The 21700-nt window shown below is 38.0% G+C and overlaps 1 protein-coding gene across 1 annotated transcript in view; it reads left to right on the top strand.

The window, feature by feature from the left end:
* The window catches only part of LOC125260035 (ankyrin repeat and SAM domain-containing protein 1A-like), a 148673-nt gene that overhangs the window by 17689 nt on the left and 109284 nt on the right, over positions 1–21700 (top strand).

The raw sequence follows: 21700 nt of genomic DNA, 5'->3' as shown, positions 1-21700 counted from the left end.
AATTGTGTCAGCGCTTGAGTCAGGACTAAGAGGTCAACCTCAGTATGCGTGTAACACTTTGTTTGAGTCTCTCGGCACTGCAACGCAAAACTTGGTCTAGCTTTAGCCAAACTGGAACAGAATCATTCTATTTCCAGAGGAGAGAAGTAGGTCATTTCCTCTTCACAAAATGATGTCCATCAGACCCGTGGTCACTGTAAAATGAAGAAATGAAACATTGGGTGAATGCAACTAACTGGCCCTATAATTGGTGTCTCCAATCATCTGTTGCTTCTCAAACTCTGAGACTTAATGATAACTCTGAGCGATGAGATTATTAAATCTTTTTGGACTCCGAACCCAAATAGTATGTTTAACTGTGGAATATGGTATATTAATTGTAGAAACTTAGTTTATTGTCTTGGACTAGTGCCATAGCTTAATGCAGCCATCCCAGTCTATGGAACCGATGTGAGGTTGTCATTTCATTACTTATTTAGATTATGTTTTGTAATAAAAGCAGGGTCATTTCATGTCAAATCAGCCAAATGTTAGAACCTTTTTTTTTTTAAATATAATAAATAATATAGCTGCAAGCAGCAATTGATGGGATTCAAGTATTTTAAGGCCTTTAAGCACATGCATAAAAAGATATTGTTTTATTTAGTAAGCCTGTAACCATCTCGATCATAGATGGAAAGTAGTGTTTTTTTTAAACAAACAAACAAACAAACAAAAAAATAGCATGCTTTTTCACGCACCAGAGACCGAGCCATTCATAGGTGTGCATAGTTTGGTGAAATTATCTCACCAATCTCAGTTCAAAAGGGATAGCCATTTTAGTAAAAGTGGCCACACCCACTTAGAACGTTTTCGTGTCCCGTCATGGATGTGAATCGAAGTTTTGATCTTTTTTTGATAATTATTGACAACAAGACTCCAGAGAATTTTTCTGCACTGGTTTGGTTCCATTCCGGACTAGTTTGCAAAAGTAGATTTTTTTTTAAAAATACACAATACCCGAACAGTTTTATTATGTCCAACAATGCACAATTTAGGATTTATGAGACATTACATACTTTTCACCGCTGTAGCGCCACCATCAGGCCTATCAGGGTGAGCCTTGGTAACGTTGTAGACTGAGTGGGTACTACCTTCTCTAAAAAAAAGTTTCAAGTCTCTACGACTTTCATTATTTCTAACAATTACAATAGGGTTTCAGCGCTAAGTGACAAAAAATGGCCAAAATTAGTTTTTTGATTAATTCAATTATGGAGCCACATTGAAATTCCCATATCTCTGGAATTGAACAATATAGGGCCTTCAAGACTATACCAAAAGAAACTTTTACCAACATCTAAAATATTTCTAAAGATGTAAATTATCATTTTGACCCCCTCTACAAAATGGTGGATTACTCCGTAAATCTTAATCCATTGCATTTATTATTCTGTCTGTCTGTCATTTATGTATTTTTCACCAAAAAAAAAAAAAAAAAAAAAAAAAAGGTGCCAGGCATCTCTTGTTGTGTTGACACTCAATGACCCAGCAACCTACAGTACACTTTAGTGTTGGGTGATCTTCTCCATTTTCAGATCGTCATATCGTCAGCCTGTGAGATCGCCAATACACAATATAGTGCGTGCATGGTTGTTGGCAAGAGATAGAAAGACTCCTGTGCACTTGTCATAGTCTATTTCACAACTATTCAGTGTTTTCAACCACATAATGTTTATTTTAATAATCATAGTTTTAATAAACCTAGGACCTATCATCCCTTGACAAGCTTGACGCGTCGCCATGGAAATAAGAATGTGACACATTCTAACATAACAGTCACATGAAAAATCTTGCTGAGGGCTCAGTTGGAATATTTTAAACTTACAGGTTAAACCTGATGCAAAAGATGAGCCCGTGGATATCACACAGGCAATTTGCAAACTTTAAACCAGAAGGTGATTGTGCCTGTGAAGGAGTCGCAAACCACAAATACACTCTATTGCCAAAAGTTTTGGGACGCCTGCCTTTACGTGCACATGAACTTTAATGACATCCCATTCTTAATCCGTAGGGTTTAATATGGAATTGGCCTTCCCTTTGCAGCTATAACAGCCTCAACTCTTCTGGAAAGGCTTTCCACAAGGTTTAGGCATGTGTTTATGGGAATTTTTGACTATTCTTCTAGAAGCGCATTTGTGAGGTCGCACTCTCCACTCTAAATCATCCCAAAGGTGTTCTATCGGGTTGAGATCAGGACTCTTACCCCCTTTCCACCAGCACGAACCAGGTGCTAGTTCAGAGCTAGTGCTAGTGCCAGTTCGGAGTTGGTTCAACTGACGAGCCTTCTAAGAACCGGTTTGTCTTTCCACAGGCTAGAGAGCCACCACAGAGCCAGGCCTTGCGTCACTGTATACGTCTCATATTTCACAGCAAAGCTAGCACCGCAGCGCCAAACACAAATACACCAGGCTCGTTTGAGATGCATCGGCTTCTCGCATAGCGATAGCTGCATGACATCAAAGCTCCGCGAGAACGATCCAAAAGCACAAGGAGTCGTATGCTCTACAAACGCTCCCGCGGATCTCGGCACAAGTTTCTTGTTGGTCACGGTAACCCCGCCCCCAACCCCTGACGCAAGCGGTTCTTACTTCTAGCCCAGCAATGTTTTGGTGCTACTTACGAACCACTTTTCCTGGTTTGGAGCTGGTGCTTTGTGTGTCGAAAGACAAAGAACTGATTTGAAACTAGGCTCTGGCTCCGAACCAGCACTCAAACTGCCTTGGTGGAAAAGGGGTATCTGTGCAGGCCAGTCAAGTTCCTCCACATCAAACTCGCTTATCCATGTCTTTATGGACCTTACTTTGTGCCCTGGTGCACAGTCATGTTGAAACAGGAAGGGGCCATCCCCAAACTGATCCCACAAAGTTGGGAGCATGAAATTGTTCAAAATGTCTTGGTATGCTGAAGCATTAAGAGTTCCTTTCACTGGAACTAAGGGTCCAAGCCAAACCCCTAAAAAAAAAAACAACCCCAAACCATAATCCCCCCTCCACCAAATTTATACTTGGTACAATGCAGTCAGGCAAGTACCGTTCTCCTGGAAACTGACAAACCCAGACTCGTCCATTGGATTGCCAGACAGAGAAGCATGATTCGTCACTCCAGAAAACACGTCTCCACTGCTCTAGGGTCCAGTGGTGGCATGCTTTACACCACTGCATCCGACGCTTTGCACTGCACTTGATGTAAGGCTTGGATGCAGCTGCTCGGCCATGGAAACCCATTCCATGAAGCTCTCTACGCACTGTTCTTGAGCTAATGTGAAGGCCGCAGGAAGTTTGGAGGTCTGTAGCTATTGACTCTGCAGAAAGTTGGCTACTTCTGCGCACTGTGCACCTCAGCATGCGCTGACCCTGCTCTGTGATTTTTATGTGGCCTACCACTTCATGGCTGAGTTGCTGTTGTTCTCAATTGTTTCCACTTTGTTGTAATACCACTAACAGTTGACTGTGGAATATTTAGTAGTGAGGAAATTTCATGAATGCACAGGTGGCAACCCATCACGGTACCATGCTTGAATTCACTGAGCTTCTGAGAGCGATCCATTCTTTCACAAATGTTTGTAGAAGCAGTCTGCATGCCTAGGTGCTTGATTTTATACACCTGTGGCCATGGAAGTGATGGGAACACCTGAATTCAATGATTTGGAGATGTGTCCCAATACTTTTGGCAATATAGTGTACGTACATTTGTCTGCTGACATAAGGTATTTCATTGCACTTTAACAAGTGATCTGAACATCCTAGTATATGTGCAGTATTTTGTGTTAAACAATTTGTGTTTTTTATGTTGTTTTTTGAAATAAAGCTGCTTTTGATTCTCATTGTTGACTGTGATTATATGGACCTATTATACACTGTTATTAGATATATATTTTTAATAAACAATAACAAGAATAGCAATTTGTAATTGTGTTGTCATTTGTAGTATTATTATTATTATTATTATTATTATTATTATCATTATTATTATTATTATTATTATTATTATTATTATTATTATTATTATTATTAGGCCTATCATCAGTATTTTGGTAATATGCTATGCAAAGAACACAATATATTGCCGAATTACAATGCTGTTTTCGCCATGCTCAAACAACTAAGAGAAAATTGTCTATTTTATAAGGGCTTGACAATTAATCAAAAAGTAATCGAAACCGAAAATCAGAACCTCTAACCAACATAATTTTCCCATGTCAGTTATTTCATTTTTTTTAATCCTGTTAATACTTTCCCCTTAAAGCCGGTTCCCTGATTACCGCTAAATCGCCATCACCTGCTTTAAAATGGAGCGCCTTTTAATAGACAGAGCCGTAATTCACTGATAAGCCACGCAAAATTGGGTTCATTATCGAAGTCGATTCATCTTCGATACTGAACGCGATTTTGCGTGGCTTGTCCGTGAACTACGGCTTTGTCTATTAAAAGGCGCTCCATTTAGCGGTAATCAGGGAACCGGCTTTACTGACGAAATGCGCGTGAGAATCGCATGCGATATATCGCCCAGCCCTAACACCCGGTATTAAGACTTGTATGGCTTAATATAACGTAAATGAGGAAATGAAATGAAACTTACTGAAATATGTAGTAGAAAGCCCATGAAAGATTTACGTTATTTAAAAAATCCACATCATTTTATACATATTTTGGACAATGGGGGCACCATTTTGTTTAGGTGCACAGTGCATTCTACGTCGATGATGTCAAATGGTTGCACTCAGTGAGCTACTGGTGCTGCCCTGTTGCTATTTTTACCGCAACACAACTCAGAATACAAAATGCGATGCCACATTGTGCAATTCTTTTTTTTAAATTTTAATTTTAATTTTAATTTTAATTTTAATGTTTTTATGCTATTGCAGATATCCTGTGCATCACAGCACACACAAGCTTTGAGGCAGTCTCTCTCAATCGAGATGTGCTTCGTCAGTCTCCACGACAGATACGGCATTTGGTTAAAGCCTATGCTAATAAGCTCTTTCAGTAGCTGTGGTCTACTAAAAGCCTCAAAGACATCAGGGCTAAAGTGGAGAGAACAAAGATGCAGGTCTTTTAGGATGTTTTATTCGTCCACAGACATCTTCCCATTCTTTTCTCCTGTTCTTATCGCCAAGAAATTAGTGAAGACTTAGATCGCTTCCCTTGTTGCCCTTCGACTGAAAATTACAACAAAAAGCCACACAAGCGTGGCATCGTATATTGTATTCTGAGTTGTTGCGGTAAAAATAGTAACAGGGTAGTGCCAGTAGCTCACCGAGTGCAACCATTTGACGTGATCGACGTAGAATGCACTGTGCACCTAAACAAAATGGCGCCCCCCATTGTCCAAAGTATGTATAAAACAATGGGGATTTTAAAAAAAAAATCTTTAATGGGTTTTCTACTACATATTTCAGTAAGAGACATCATTTACGTTATATTAAGCCATACAAGTCTTAATACCCGGGTTTCCCTTTAAAACCTACCGTGTGTAGTCACATGACTCCACCCCGTCCAGTCAGCGGCATGGAAGCAACGTGGAGGTTACAGATTAATGGACATGGACTGGTTTGGCTTTACAGCAGCTCTAAGAAAAACTCAAACTCAAACGACAAGTCAACACACACAGACAGCTCACGAGCGGCGAGCCCCGAAGTGAGATTACTTTCACTTGCGACTTCACTAAACTTTGTCAATTGTATGAGTTTTAAGGCTTGCCAGTTTGGACATTTAAGCGATTTTAGACCATCGGATGTGTATCATTACATTGAGCTACTGTGCTGATACAACCCACAGCTTCACATTTAATAGAGAGACGGTATGACTAATTCTCACACACAATCGCTCTCTCATTCATGCATGCAAATAAATGTACTGGTACTGGCTAATTTATCTGTATCTGATTTACAACGAGCAGAAATTTGTAAGAAATGTTACGAACCATAGATAAAATAACTGCTGAAAGTGAGCTATGATGTCAGGGCACTCTTTCATTAGGAAAAAAATATCCCACCTTTTAACAGTCAAGCATATTTACAGTACAAACCTTGTCAGTTAAATATGAGGGCCAAAAAAAATAAATAAATACAATTGTTTATTACTCATAATCGAGGTGAAATGTTCAATTAATCGAGCTTTTGGTTTTAGGTCATATCATCCAGCCCTACTATTTTATAACAAGCACTCTTGACATAATTTGTGAATATAGGTCCATCACCTTGCAGTAGGCTGTAGTTTTGTAGTCTGTTTTTAATAGTAGCCTAATTCTTATTTGTGCTCATGTTGGTGAAGTGCCGGCTATATGCAGTGATGTTGGTGTGAATCTCTGGTGTGAAAGCTATCTCTGGTTATCGCCGATCCACGATATTATCATCTATATTAGCACAACCCTAGTACACTTCCTACAAGAACAGTCCCCTTGAGCAAATTAGGGTTAAGTGTGTGAGGGTTAGCTTTACAAAGTCAATTTTGAAATGAGCTGCTCTTGATTAGAGACCATGACCGAGACCAGAATAGGATCAAGTCTGAGTCAAGACTGAGTCTACTTACTCCTGTGTCCTTTACAAGACCAAGACCATGAAAATATGGTCTTGACTTGGATTTCAGTTGAGCTGGTCTCAACTGCAGCAGTGTTTTTGGTTTCCAGATTTGTAACTACTACGCCTGGTAAGAGGTGGTCTCCTGGTCCATGGCATCTGCTCTGAGGTCTTTTCATTGAATGTGGTCTGGTTTTTCCAAAAAAATACCAGTGTAGTGGCTGAACGGCTGTTTTCACTCCTCTCTGGAATTAATGTTGTCTCTCCATCTGCTTTGTGTTTGCCGCAAGTTGTATTAAAAGTGGCACCAGTGTCACTCTTTCACGCACACAGATGTTATTGGACTCAAAATGACTTGTCTGCTGAACATGCGACGCATAGCCACATCAACCATGTTCAGCGTAGACAGTGTTGTGCTCCCATGAGGAGCACCCATTTGCCAATGAATGAGAGTAAAAATCCACTTTAACTTTACTTTTTATGTCCTGTATTAAAAAAAAATAATAATAATTTTGCATTATTTGTACAGTGTATGCCATGATTCAATTCTAGTCTGAGTTCAGACTGTTGCCAATTCACTCAACCCCCCAAATAAAAAAAAATAAAAAATCTATGGGAAATGTGAAAACATATGATATTTTCCTTCGTAAAAATATATTACATATTAAGGTAAAAACAGTAATATTGTGGAATTACTATATTACTACAATTTAAAATAACAGTTTTCTATTTTAACATATTTTAAAAGGTCATTTATACCTGTGATGGCAAAGCCATTACCCCAGTCTTCAGTGACACATATTTTTTTTATTTTTTTTTTAACTCAGTTTTGATCAAATTAATGCTCCTTTGCTGGGGGAAAACAAAATTATTTCTTTAAAAAAAAACAATGTTTAACTTTGTTTTAACATCTGGCCTTACAGTCATTGAAATGTATGATCATTAAAGGAACACTACACTTTTTTTGAAAATAGGCTCATTTTCCAACTTCTCTAGAGTTAAACAGTTGAGTTTTACCATTTTCGAATCCAATCAGCCAATCTCCGGGTCTGGCGGTACCACTTTTAGCATAGCTTAGCATAGTTCATTGAATCTGATAAGACCAATATCATCTCGCTCAAAAAAATGAACAAAGTGTTTCGATATTTTTCCTATTTAAAACATCGTGTACTAAGACCGATGGAAAATGAAAAGTTGAGATTTTCTAGGCCGATATGGCTAGGAACTAATACTCTCATTCTGCTAAAAGTGGTACCGCCAGACCCAGAGATCGGCTGAATAGATTCGAAAACGGTAAAATAGGGCCTTCGAAAATGAACGCGATATTGTGTGGCTTTTCAGTGATCTACGGTTCTGTCTATTAAATGGCGCTCCATTTGAAAGCAGGTGATGGCGATTTAGCGGTAATCAGGGAACCGGCTTTACCGACGAAATGCGCGTGAGAATCGCATGCGATATATCGCCCAGCCCTACGGTAAAACTCAACTGTTTAACTCTAGGGGAATTGGAAAATGAGACTATTTTCAAAAAAGTGGACGGTTCCTTTTAAAAAGTCATTTAAAAGTTTGGGAACCCTGAAACGCATCATCATAAGCAGCAGTGCTATCATCTTAACCCATCCAATCTCACTGTGCTCCAAGCCTATTAAGCCAGTGCTCTTCAGTATATGTCTAATCTGTGCGTGGCAGTGATCACAGACCGCAGAGAGTGGATGAAGGGAATTCTGATGAGCGTGTGCCAATGATGCATCTGGGTCTGGCACCGGGTTCAGTACACTTAATTAAACTCCAATGCCCTGGCAGTGCGCACCGTGTATCAGGCTCCTCTTGGCAATGTGCCGTGGGATATGGCTAATCCCCATCAGAGTGTCCACCACCCCACTAATTGGCTCAAGAAGATATTCGTGACTGCGCTAGACATGTCTTCACCTGTTCCCTTTCTTTTATCTGCTTCCTATTATGGAAACGTAGTGGGATATATTGGGATATACATCTCTTCATCATGCAAACAAAGTTGGGAATTTTTTTTTCTTGCAACATTCTAATGCAAGCATATAGTTGACCAATGAGAATTTCATAGAGGCTGGGTCAAATTATGCTTATTGAAATTCAATTTGTTGTATTCCCGCTGGCTCGTTCCACTCCCTCAAAACGGATCATACTCTGTGCTTTCTTTACCATGTAAGTGGCCCCAGACCTGGATTTCTTTTTGCTCTCACTACTGCAAAAGTGAATTTTGGCCATTTTTTTGTATCCCCTTTCCATCTATTTTCCACTTTCTCCATTGTGTTGGGTAACACAATTTTTTTTTTTTTTTTTTCAGACATTCAAGTGATATGTCTCACCCCCACTGGGAAATTAGGGATTAGCTTTACTGTCAGAATCTTTAAGCTGGTCCTATATACACAGACTACTGCCCCTCCACTTCCATTCCCTCATCGGGTGCTTTTAAAAAAATTCTTCCTTTCTTCATCCACTTTCTCACTTGTGTTGGGTTCGGATTGAAGAAATGTAAGAGGATGAAGATGATCCTCTAGCGTTGGTGACTCATGCCCTTGGGTTGAGGCTTATTATGAGGGTTTATTAAGGTCTTCTAGACTTGTCAAGTGTTTGATGCCTTGTATCTCAGAGTTAGAAGTCTGATCCATTTGAGTCTCATTCATTCTGATTCAAAGATTTATTTAAGGTCAATGTTGGTCATTATACCTATTATTATACCTATTAGTTTTTTTTTTTAATCTTTTTTTTGTGGCTTTTCATTAAACTTTTTTCATCTTAACCCATCCCATTTCACCGTACTCCATGCCAATTAAATTTACTGATTAATTTAATGTCACTACCATTTTACCTCATCTTTATCATATATAAACTCTGTCATTGTATCTGAAGAGTGCGAGCCCTCCTGCATTGCGCTGTTCCTGTCTGAACGGAACGTCGAAACATCCCACCGCTGTATGGCCAGATGATATGGGAACTATGTTTCTCGACTGGATAAAGCAAACCAGCTTCTTGATATGAAAATTTTGATGGATGAGGATTGCAATCAAAGTAAAGATTATTGCGGTGACGTACAGAAGCACGCGTTGAGTCCGTTATATTGATGTGCAAACAAATCATGAGCGCTCTCGACGCACTGATCGCACACTGTATTTATGCACAGACACATGTCAGTACATTCATGTTGTTTTCACACACGTTCAGGATAATGTTTGGATTTGTCCTGTGTATGTTGCTGTGTACTTTAGTATATATGCAGGTCAAGGTGATTGGTTTTGTTTTTTTTTGGCATCTCCATGCCCTGTTCAGTATCGCAAATTGGCTTGTCTAAAATGTAAACAAGCTCTTTGCTGTTGCACATACTATACACTGTGAATTCTGAAACATTTTTTGCTGTGATTTTATTTATGTGATTTACTTTGGTGTACATAAATGTATGAATTATATGGACTCATATCATTTGGTTATTTGGTGTCTTTTGGAGTCTGCAAGTGTCCTTTTATTTGGAAAGTCACCTAAATTTACCCTGAGTAAAAAGCTGAAAAATACAGTTTTCACACTTCAATCTGATGGTTTACTTTGGATATAGGCAATGATGGCAAAATGGACGTGTTAAAGGTGCCATCGAACGTTTTTTTACAAGATGTAATATAAGTCTAAGGTGTCCCCTGAATGTGTCTGTGAAGTTTCAGCTCAAAATACCCCATAGATTTTTTTTTTAAATAATTTTTTTAACTGCCTATTTTGGAGCATAATTAGAAATGCGCTGATTCAGGGCTGCTGCCCCTTTAATTGCTCGTGCTCTCCGCCCCCCCAGAGCTCTCGACTCTATCATTGCATAAACAAAGTTTACACAGCTAATATAACCCTCAAAATGGATCTTTACAAAGTGTTCATCATGCAGCATGTCTAATCGCGTAAGTACAGTGTTTATTTGGATGTTTACATTTGATTCTGAATGAGTTTGATAGTGCTCCGTGGTTAACGGCTAATGCTACACTGAAGAGATTTATAAAGAATGAAGTTGTGTTTATGAATTATACAGACTGCAAGTGTTTAAAAATGAAAATAGCGACGGCTCTTGTCTTTGTGAATACAGTAATAAATGATGGTAACTTTAACCACATTTAACAGTAGATTAGCCAACATGATAACGAAACATTTAGAAAGACAGTTTACAAATATCACTAAAAATATCATGATATCATGAATCATGTCAGTTATTATCGCTCCATCTGCCATTTTTCGCTATTGTCCTTGCTTGCTTACCTAGTCTGATGATTCAGCTGTGCACATCCAGACGTTCTGCCCTTGTCTAATGCCTTTCATAATGTTGGGAACATGGGCTGGCATATGCAAATATTGGGGGCGTACATATTAATGATCCCGACTGTTACGTAACAGTCGTGTTATGTTCAGATTCGCCTGTTCTTCGGAGGTCTTTTAAACAAATGAGATTTACATAAGAAGGAGGAAACAATGGAGTTTGAGACTCACTGTATGTCATTTCCATGTACTGAACTCTTGTTATTCAACTATGTCGAGGTAAATAAAATTTTCAGTTCGATGGCACCTTTAAGATAAATGGTGTATGCTTAATTTCACGATAAATGTGCAATTAATGGCGCTTAATCGGACTAAGGGTGTGCGATTTTAAAAATTTTAATCTATTGACAGCCCTGATATTCATGTATATAATATTCATGTGTGTGTGATAATATATATATATATATCACACATATATATATATATATATAGATAGATAGATAGATAGATAGATAGATAGATAGATAGATAGATAGATAGAATATGAAGAGTTCCATTGTAAAAACCTCTAGGTCTGTCTGACATGTTTTCTTTTAAATGAGCATGCAATAAAAAGGTTATTAGTCAGTTATTGAAATGCCTTATTTTCAAAAATGTCACTTTAGTCAATTCATTGGTATTTAACAATTTATTTTGCAAAAACCTCTCTTTGGACAACCAGACATAGTAAAACGTCCGTTTCTGTCAGTTTTACAGCAGCAAAAGGAAAACTGATGTGTTTACTTTCTACTCGCGAAATCCTGTCATTGCCACTAACAATGGACAAAACGACTAAAAACTTTCAGCTCGGCAATTGAAAGCCGGCTCATACGCACACCGTCTTAAATCTTGAAATCATATGATTCGATTTGCGTCTTCCAATTGGTTCTTCTTTGGACTTAGTGGCTTTTACTTTGTTACTTCAGTTACTTCCTATCAGCAATTAGTGTTCCAATAGCGCTGATAGGCCATCATTCTGTAGTAGTGGGTGTTTTTTAGTGACTCTTTCTGCAAGTTACAGTTTTATGCTAGTAGTTGGCAACAACTGACTGTCTTTATGTGTAAGTCATTGAATCATCCATTCAGGTGACTTTTAAAGAAACGTTTGATTCATTCAGAAACTAAACATGTTAACTGAATCAGTTACTCAACTGTTTTGTTCAAAAACGCTGATTCAAGAAAAGAAATGCTATATACCCTGTATATCACCAATATACCCTCATTCAATATTCCCTACAGTCATGGAAACTAACTTGTATGATTCTGCTGTGGACTGCATCTACTGCCGAGATGCGGAAATTCGTTCAGCCTGATTTTCATGTTTCGGGATATTCTTTAGCCATTGATCTGTATGGCGGCGCACTATGGGGTTGAATGAGTGCACTTGAGATTGTTTCGAACAACACTACAACTGGCCCCTTAAATAGTGCTCTATATGAGGGTAAAAGTGGTGATTTCAGACACAGCTTGTGTGCAGAGATATAACAGGTTAATTTTCTGTGGCTATTTGGGAACCATTTTCGATGGTGCAGCAAAAACAGATAAGGTAACTGCCAATATTGTGTTTAAAGGGTAAGCTACTCAATATTAACTTCTTGTTTATTGAGCTTGTGTATAAAAGCAATGTCACACGCAAGCAACAACATCACTTGAGGGATATTGCCTAAATATATTTAAAAAATCAGTAGGACACAATATCTCCTAAAAATAACTTCATAAATAGCTCGTAGTTTCAAACTGCAGCTGAACTAGGCTTCTTTAAATTGTGAGTAACTGTAGCTTGACAAACTGCAGTTTTAAAGTCCCTTCCCAACACTGAAACCACCATATGCGGTTTTCCCACATGCAGAGCTTTTTTCCGTAATGGCTTAAATGTTGACATTATGAAAGCTGTTATGTAAGGTGCCTCTCTCTGTTGGTTCATTATTTTAATCTGAGTCCTGAATGGATGTGCTTCCCTGCCGGCCTCCAGTCAGAGATGTGCTCAGTGGGGCTGAAGCTGGCTGCGGGCAGAGCTCTGGGTCTTAATGCCAACTCAAGCCTTCTTTCCTTCAAAGTTGCTTGGTCTCTTAATATATTCTGATGGGGTGATCTTTTCACATAGGAAATATGCCACGAGGTCACAATGCCACAGATGTGTTGAACGAAGGTGTTTTTTGCTACATGAAGTGTGTGACGGCAAGGGCAGGTCAATGGCAGTGAAAACAATGGCCATAAATAGTGTTTACTGGCCAAAAAATTTTGCAGTAGAAATGTAGTAGAAATGGGATTTTCTTATAAAGCGGCTTTTGAGAAATCCTTTTCGTTTTGTTCCACATTATGATTGTGTTCCTTTTTATATGTGGTGGCTTAATGCAAAGAATTTTACACTTTTTTTCTAGATGGAATCGCTTTCTCCCGCCCTTCAACATTTTCCACCGTTTCCAAAGTGTACTAGAGCTACTCCAAGAATTCAATTTTGCTGCACAGCATGCTGGGTAGACATTTTTCATTCTCCCTCCTCTTTTTAGGGGTTGGAGAAGCTTTGTTGTCAAAGCATATTATCAGAGCTGCTTATTTTTACTTGCCATTTTGTGGTCTGAAAACGATTGAGGTTTGTAGTTTTTGTGGGATAGAAAATCCTCTTTATGTAGAACAGCAGTGTCATGGTGGAGGCTTCATGGGGCCGATCCGTTTGCCAGCCAGACTCTCTTCCGCACTTCAGTTGCCATGGCGCTATCACAATAGAGCACAGTGGCCCGGAGATGTCCTTTTTGGTGGAACATGATGTCAGATTTAGTTGAAGGATATTTCTTTATCTTCCTGTATTATGATGTGCTATATTGATGAGGCCAATGTTGCATAATCAAATGAAAACTATACTGTAAATTCAAAATGTACTTTTTAGTTCATGTACAAGTACTTTTTTTAAAACTTGACAATGGGCTCTGTAGGTGATCAGTTCTTCATTTAGCCTTGGTTGTCACTGCAACTTCCAGTGAAGTTTAGTTCAGTGAGAATTTAAGCACAAAATATTACCTGTTGTTGCAGCGGTAATACAATAACTTAACCTGTTTAAGGAGCTAAACACTTCCCCTACATGGGTGATGCCTTATTCATGCTGTTTCATACTGTTATGTGCTGCTTGTTTTGCAGTTGTATTTTACAATAGGATGTTTGATACTATTGAATTATGAATTCTGTCATGAGAAACCAGCCTGTTGTGTAGACCTTTGTAAACCACACTGGTCTGTTATTTCCTATCTCATAATGACACTTTCATAAAACTGCAAGAAAGAGGGGTAGGTAGTTGTAGGTTATGTATAAAGTGCCCCAATTACGCTATTTTAAAAGTTTATAATTTTGTTTTGGGGTTCTCCTACAATAGGTTTACATGCATCCAGGGTCAAAATCACTTTAATTTTCTCATAATATACTAGAGCTGCACAAATAATCATTAAAAGAGCACAACCTCAGTTTAAACATCCATGTGATCTCATTCCTAAATGTCAACGATTTGGCTTTGTCTGTTAAACCTTTAAAAAGTAAGATCACAGCGAACATTGAAATCTGCATTGGTGCTGTGGCTGACCCAGAGAGAGAAGTTATGTAGGCTAATTGGAATGAAACAGCTTCAAAAACAGTCTTTTTAACCACACAGTATGATTATTTCTGTGTTACAATCATTCTGATTATCACAGAAGTACTAGGATAAAAGATTATGGTTGGGTTATAAACACTGATGTCTATGGCAGTGATCAAAAGTAACTTGACGTGTCAAATGAAGATCGTATCAGTTAGAACATTACAGCAGCAGGTGGCGACAAGTGACTGTTAAAAAATGTATTTGTCATTGAATCATTCTTTCTAGAGATTCATTCAAAACGCTGATTCATCCAGCAATTAAACAAGTGAAGTATTTGAGTGAGTCATTGAATCACTTATTCAAACTAAAAAAATATCTAAATTAAATAGTTTTTTTTTAAATATAGATAGACTGTAGCAATTAAAATTTTGTCATAACCTCTGGTAAATTACATGCTATTTTGTTTAGTTGTCTATTTAGAATCATGGGAGAATCATGATCTCAATTTTAAACCAAAAAATTTTGATTCTCTGTTTATCCAGAATCTTGCAGCTCTATAATATACATTGCAGCATCACCTCTTTTCTCACAGTCTGAAACGGTTTGATAAAATATTCAGTCTCTCTAAACCCTGCCTTTCCGAGAACCTCCTCTGCTGTCTGTTGTGATTGGTCTACTCTGCTCTGATTGATCAGATGACCCAGCCTGTTGTGATTGGTCTACTCCAGGGCTATTAAACTGGCAGCCCACGGGCCAAGTCCGGCCCGCCAATCATCTTCATCCGGCCCGTGGGCGCCCACACCACTAATCCTACCCAAGACTACTAAGCGTATTATATGCATGCCATAAAGTGCGTATCATATGCACACCAAAACTCATTTTGGCGTATATTTTCTACGAGATTACATGCACATACTATTGATGCGCATTCTCATGTGATCGGGTTGGGTGGCCGCAGTGACGATGCACGTACCGATGCACGCTCCTCTGACTGACCTGAGAAACATTTTCCGTGCAAATATTTTAGCAGTTATTATGTGTGTCCCGTGACTTAATTTCCAATGAGGAAAACAGGAAAAACGTGCCATGAATGAAGATTAAATCCCAAAAGCCCAAAATCACCACACTTAAAAACATTTACCATGAGTAAACTGTAGTAATTTACAATGGATTGTGGAAATGTCGAATATTTATATTGAATACCATGTTGTAGCCATTTATATTGGCTAATTACTAATTATAAATTGTATAAAAGATGGGGGACATTAGGTGTTCTTGAGGTCATTTGATTGTTTTTGATGTTGGGTTTGTATTTAAATGATGCTTCAATGTAGTTGTCTTGTTTTTAATTGTGGTATACTATAGCTGTTCACATGATTGACCCTGATTGTCAAACAGCTGTAACCAGTTGAAATTGTTTAATTCTGAGAAACCTACTTATTGAGTTGTTGCCTTTCTATGTATGTGTGCTTGACGAAGGTCTCTGACCGAAACGTTGCCTCTTTTTAACTTTGTTAAATAAAAGGGAGAATAACAGTGTGCAGATCTTCTTGGGATTATTTGAGCCATTTATATTGCAATATATTTATTAGGTGGGTAGGGGAATATATAATTCATTTATTTGTGAAGGTGTGTATAGTTTTTACCTGTATTAAGGCGTTTTGTATAGGCCTATATAACATATCATAATATAATATCATTTGACAGTGGTAGTAGTGAGTAGCCATGTATGGTCTGTGGTTATGTCTGACTGTCAGAATATTTTCATTTAAGCATCCCCGGCCCTCCTCAACTTTTTGATTTCATAATCAGGCCCTCGAATGAAACTACTTGAATAGCCCTGGTCTACTCTGATCTGATCGGTCAGATGGCCTAGTCTGTTGTGATTTGGTCTACTCTGATCTGATTGGTCAGATTGCCCAGTCTGTTGTGATTGGTCTACTCTGCTCTGATTGGTCAGATGACCCAGTCTGTTGTGATTTAAAGGGATAGTTCACCCCAAAATGAAAATTATCCCATGATTTACTCACCCTCAAGCCATCCTAGGTGTATATGACTGTCTTCTTTCAGACAAACACAGAGTTATATTTAAAAAAAGCCCAAAAAAGCACATCCATGATCATAAAAATAATCCATATGGCTCCAGGGAGTTAATAGAGGCCTTCTGAAGTGCAGTGATGTGTTTTTGTAAAATATTCAAAACTTTATAAACTATAGCTGTGTCTCATTTCATTTAATTTCAAAGGCTGCATCCTCAAGAGGACAAATCCTGTGAAGGATGCGATATATGGAGTGTCCTTAGCCAGAATTAAACGAGACGTCCTTCGTAGGACACACAGGCAGGAAAGGAAACAGGAAGTATATTGTTGCTATGCCAACGCATTCACGGCAGCCTCGTTGCGCTTTCAGCAAATGAAAATTATTAATAACTTTGTATGTAATTTGAAAATAAAATGTATTTACTAGTTTTATTTTGGTTAATGCTTGAGGAGCTGGCTTACATATTTGTTACAGAGACAAAAGAGGAGGATATTAGGAAGAACAAAGTTTAAAAGTAAAACAAGCATGAAACTACTTGCATTTAAACACATCTTCGCTTGTATGTACATTTGATGACGCCGCCATTTATGTTATTTATTTATTTTTTCAAATAAATGATGGTTGTTAACAGCGACGCAAAGAATTGCATCCTCTGAATTCCTGTGAAAGAAGGACTCATTCCAAGGTGACGTTCGGAGAGTCCTACTTACTTTTCTGAAACGATACAGCCTCAATGACGTATGGAACCTTCGAATGCGACCTCCGGAGGATGCAACCTTCAAAATGAGACACAGCTTATAATTACTAGCTTCTGGCAACGGCTGTATGCAAGTCTAGTTCCGGTGGAAGAGTGACCTCAGAGATGTTGTGTGGACTGTGTAAACATGATGGTCATTGTAGTTCTAGACTAATGTGAGCATTTACTCATCTCACTTGCACAAAAACAGATTCACTATTCCTCAAAATGAATAAAAACAGTGAAATGCAAACTCAGAATATTATGCAAACCTGCAATAATTAATTATTAGCACAGGTGAGAAAAAGTAATGCAAAAGTAATTTAATGCATTACTTTCCATAAAATATAACTAACACAATTAGTTACTAGTTTAGGGAGTAATATTGTAACATTACTTTTAAAAATTATTGTCTTTAGAAGACAATAACTTTATTTGTGCACTTCTATCTCTATAACTTTGCAGACCTTTTACATTCTCAAACAGCTGTATTACACACTGCATGAAAGGTAATATTAGAAAAAGCATAATAGGGACACTTTAAAGGTGCCCTAGAACTTTTTTTTTTAAAGATGTAATATAAGTCTAAGGTGTCACCTGAATGTGTCTGTGAAGTTTCAGCTCAAAATACCCCATAGATTTTTTTTGGGGCATAATTAGAAATGAGCCGATTCAGGGTGTGTGGCCCTTTAAATCTCGTGCTCCACGCCCCAAGAGCTTGCGCTTGCCTTAAACAACATAAAAAAAAAAGTTCAAACAGCTAATATAACCCTCAAAATGGATCTTTACAAAGTGTTCATCATGCAGCACGTCTAATTGCGGAAGTACAGCGTTTATTTTGATGTTTACATTGATTCTGAATGAGTTTGATGCTATGCTCCGTGGCTAATGGCTAATGCTACACTGTTGGAGAAATTTATAAAGAATGAAGTTGTGTTTATGCATTATACAGACTGCAAGTGTTTAAAAATGAAAATAGCGACGGCTCTTGTCTCTGTGAATACAGTAAGAAACGATGGTAACTTTAACCACATTTAACAGTACATTAGCAACATGCTAACGAAACATTTAGAAAGACAATTTACAAATATCACTAAAAATATCATGTAATCATGTATCATGTCAGTTATTATTGCTCCATCTGCCATTTTTTGCTATTGTCCTTGCTTGCTTACCTAGTCTGTTGATTCAGCTGTGTACATCCAGACGTTCTGCCCTTGTCTAATGCCTTTCATAATGTTGGGAACATGGGCTGGCATATGCAAATATTGGGGGCGTACACCCCGACTGTTATGTAACAGTCGGTGTTATGTTGAGATTCGCCTGTTCTTCGGAGGTCTTTTAAACAAATGAGATTTATATAAGGAGGAAACAATGGAGTTTGAGACTCACTGTATGTCTTTTCCATGTACTGAACTCTTGTTATTTAACTATGCCGAGGTAAATTAAATTTTTGAATCTAGGGCACCTTTAACACATTTGTAGTGCTCTAATGTGTGCGGTGTCAGTATTAATAAAGTTAATTCATTTTTACTTTCTTTTTTCTTTTAGTCATAGTTTTTATGAAAATTCTGTAGATTTAGACAATATTTCAGCATTCTGGAATTCATTAATTTCAGTACATTGAAGTCAATGTGTCAAAGTGTTACCAAATTTTCATTAATTTATGAACGATTAAATAAATCTATATTTATCAAAATTAGTAATTTCACTGTATTCAGGTCAGATAATGTTGGTTCATTACATATTCTGTGAAGCAGCAACACTTTTCTCTGCTCGTGCAGGTTTTTTCTCTCTGTATGACGTTTCCTGGCTGCGAATATTGTGTGATGGGAACAGCAGATTGGAGGGAGAGAAAAGAAAAGGCTGAGAGAGGCGGAGCCTGCAGAACAGTTTGAGAGCCCCTCTGCTGCCGGCTTCTCCTTTCCTCTTCCTCTTTTGTCTGTGTGCTTTGTGTCTTCATTTGTGCTTCTTTGTCTTGACAGCGAGCGAGTACATGCTGCCCAGCACGTGCTCAGGCTCTTCTCTTCTAGCTGCTGTCTCTGTGAATCAGGGCCGTTTCTCGTCACAACTTCTGTATCCTATACATGCTGCAGTACACTATATGTTACAGCTACAGCAAGAGAATTATTCTCATAAGTCAACGTCTTTATGTTGAGTACACAGCCTAAGGGTGTTTTCAGTGAGGTTCAGTGTGCAAAAGTTGTTGTTTGGGAACAGACAAGTGTGTGTTTTGTAGTTTAGTCAATTTACAAGCACACTGGGAGAGCTGTACATGTTTATGCCAAAATTAAATTTGTGTGAATGTGACTGAAGCCAGTTAATTTATTTAAAAATAGTCCTCTGAGGGAATGTATTTGTCTTTTCCAGGTGTTAGGCCTTTTCAGGGTATCTCATCCATTTCTGGTATTGAGAAACCACTGATTTAAGAGCTGATTGTTTTTATAATGCATTCAAAAATAACATGAATGTTGAACTGTGAGCAATATTCTACATTTAACAATCTTTGTTAGTGTTAGTTAATAAAAATACAGTTGTTCATTGTTTGTTCATGTTAGTTCACAGTGCATTAACTAGTGTTAACTTTTGATTTTAAGAATGTAAATAAATATTGAAATTAATACATGCTGTAGTAGAATTATTGTCCATTGTTAGTTCATGTTAACTAATGTAGTTTACAAATGAAACCTTATTGTAAAGTGTTACCTAAATTGGTATGTATCTTTTCCGGTTCAAAATGGACCCAAATGCATTATGAAGGATTTAAAAGAATCTGTACCCCACACAAAGTCTGCCACAATCCACATTCAGTGCACCTGTAAAAATGAAATGTTGCATCAACTCGTGCAAGTTGTTCCAGTTTTCATTATCAGCAGAACTTGTTTACACGCTCTCCGTCAGTGACCTCACACACCCGCTGCTGTCATTTAATAGTACTAGATTCACGTATGACTCACGGTTTGATTCAAGAGACATAAAAATAAATGAAATTTTCTAATGTGTTGACCAGCGGATTCATCTATAGCAGATTGCTTGAGGAATTCACTGTCCTGCAGGAAGGATGACGCAGAGATGTTCCGTGATGTTCATTCCCATGGCATTATCTGCCTGATGAATCATACATTAGACCAGCATACTCAAAGTCCAAACCCTCACAAGGTTATCAGAGGACTGCTCACCACAATCCAGGCTTTTCTGTGTCTGCATGACAAATGAGCAAACAAGATGGCTACGATAATGGATGAAATGGTGATTTCCAGGACTGGCGTAGTTGAGAATTTCTTCAGGAACTAGGGACTTTGGGGTGGTGCTCGGTGTGTTTCGACCGCAGGAACCAGGGTCTAAATGAAGTTCTGGGTAAAAATCCCCCCCCTCAGCGAGTCCCTGTTTGCTAGGTAGTACTTTTCAAAGTTCTTGATTGGTTAACTCCACGCAGCATTTTATTTCAACTACCATTTTTAAAAGTCTGTTGCGGTGTGTGCAGCAAAAGTTGTTTGCTATTCAAATCAAGGCAAGGCAATTTTATTTGTATAGCACATTTCATACACAATGGTAATTCAAAGTGCTTTACATAAAGAAGAATAATAAAAATAGAACATAAGGAATAGAAATAACAGCAAAATTCTCTGTTTTTACTATCTGCATTGAAGAGCTAGGAAGTCTTAGGGAGTTTTTGTTGTTGTTGTTGTTGTCCGTCAGAGTGGATCTAAACGGATCTCTCCATTTTAAACTGATAAACAAAGTTTCAATCTCCCCTTTTGCCAAGAGACCTCAAACTGCACCACACAGCCCTAATCCCCCTTCCGGAGATATCCTATCTATGCAACGCAGTTCAAATTTCCCCTTTGGAAATTTCCCCCTTTGGAAAATGTCCTGACTGTAATCCAGAGATATCTTAACCATGCATCCACAGCTCAAATTTCCCCATGGTTTGTCCCCTTATCCAAATGTACCAAATTTTAACCTAATCACAAATGCTTTCTTCCTAATTCTCCCAGCTCTTTCAACCAGACAGCAATATTTAAAATGCATTAAAAGTCAGAAATAACAAGATGATACATAAAAGATATAAAATACATTAAAAATGAAATAAAAACAGGAAAAGGAATTAAAATGCTAAAAAGATAATACATATAAAATACAATGCAAACAATGGATCAACAATGGAGTTTCAAAAATACGGCCGATGGTCCGACGACGAGGTTCGGGCTTTATTAAGCTTAAATGTGGAGGACGAAATCCAGCGGGAACTGGAAAGTCGTGAACAGTCCTATATCCCCAGACTAATCTTCATAGTACTTTAGACCGCATTTGAAATGCAGACAGCAACGGGTCTGGGGGAAAAAGTTCCTGGAACAAAATTGATCTGGGTAATTTCGGTGGAAAAGCTGCTCAAATCTCAGACATTATGTCAACATCATCTTCTACATCTAGTAGCTGACATATAAATGGACATTTTTCTCAAACAATAATTACGATTTTTATTCAGCACTCATGAATGA

This window comes from Megalobrama amblycephala, linkage group LG24 (assembly GCF_018812025.1).
Source record: "Megalobrama amblycephala isolate DHTTF-2021 linkage group LG24, ASM1881202v1, whole genome shotgun sequence".
NCBI classification, from domain to species: domain Eukaryota; kingdom Metazoa; phylum Chordata; class Actinopteri; order Cypriniformes; family Xenocyprididae; genus Megalobrama; species Megalobrama amblycephala.
The sequence above is the reverse complement of the archived record's forward strand: the minus strand, read 5'-3'. Positions and strand labels throughout refer to the sequence as shown.